This window comes from Penaeus monodon, chromosome 31 (genome assembly GCF_015228065.2).
Source record: "Penaeus monodon isolate SGIC_2016 chromosome 31, NSTDA_Pmon_1, whole genome shotgun sequence".
Classification (NCBI taxonomy): Eukaryota; Metazoa; Arthropoda; class Malacostraca; order Decapoda; family Penaeidae; genus Penaeus; species Penaeus monodon.
This window is the reverse complement of record NC_051416.1, coordinates 13,010,748-13,011,792: the sequence shown is the minus strand read 5'-3', so window position 1 is coordinate 13,011,792 and position 1,045 is coordinate 13,010,748.

Below are 1,045 nucleotides of genomic sequence, written 5' to 3'. Positions count from 1 at the left end.
ATGTATGTATGTAAATGCCTGAGACCGTTTGGTTCGGCTAGCAAACTACTAAGTACTTGAGCCCTGAAATATTTTCCCTTGTTGTCCTAGAAGACGTCTCATTAAACAAAGGCTAGCCACTTCCCCCAAAAAATGTATTTGGCAACACCAAGTGCATGAGGCCAAAAACTGTGTCAAAAATCAAGACAAATATTTTAACCAAATTCAAGACAAATTCCGCGACGTGTCTTGGTTAATTCGACTAAACGAGCAGCACCCTGGGGGCCACGGTAAAAGTTAAAGAAAAGTATACGACCTTGTAAAATAAGCACTGCAAACTGGAATGTAAGAAGCATGGCAAAGAGAAGATATAATGCTGATGTGACATATTGTCTGTTCAAGAAACCAGATGGACAGGTTAGGTCCCATTCAAGAGATTGTCATATGAAATAAATGTGCATGAGAGGATCTACATGTAAAATAGATATAAAGATAGACTCAAAACAGTTAAGTCTGTGATAAACTGATAAGTGTCATGTATACCTCAGGTTCCATATGTTGATGAAAAAAAGAAAAGAAAAAAAACACGAGACATGCCTGACACGGAAAATCTCGTAGAAGAAATAAATGGAAAGGAGAGAAAAGCAGATGGAAATGATGGTCCACATGAAGGATATGATTACGCTGAATCCCTATGTGACTAACACTGACGCAGCGTGAGTAAGGGATATTACTTCTGTTGGCGTAGAAGCACTGGTGTGCTTTCCTTAGTATTGCAGGTTGGCTTGAAGTCTGAATTTGAAGCATAGGTTCTCTTAAGGGGCATTTGTCAATTCAGGATCTAAATAGTTTCACTGATATCAATTCATACCAATGTATGACCAACTCAAGCAATTAGTAATTCAAATGTTTGCAGTGTATCATTCGTTTTCACACGGCTGTGTGGAAAAATAAAAACTGCCAACTCATCCCGGAACATGAAGTTCTCCGATTCGCCACGTCTCTTAAAACATATAAATAGATTAATGAAAATAAATTTCTGTCGAGCAACTTGTAAGTGAAACAA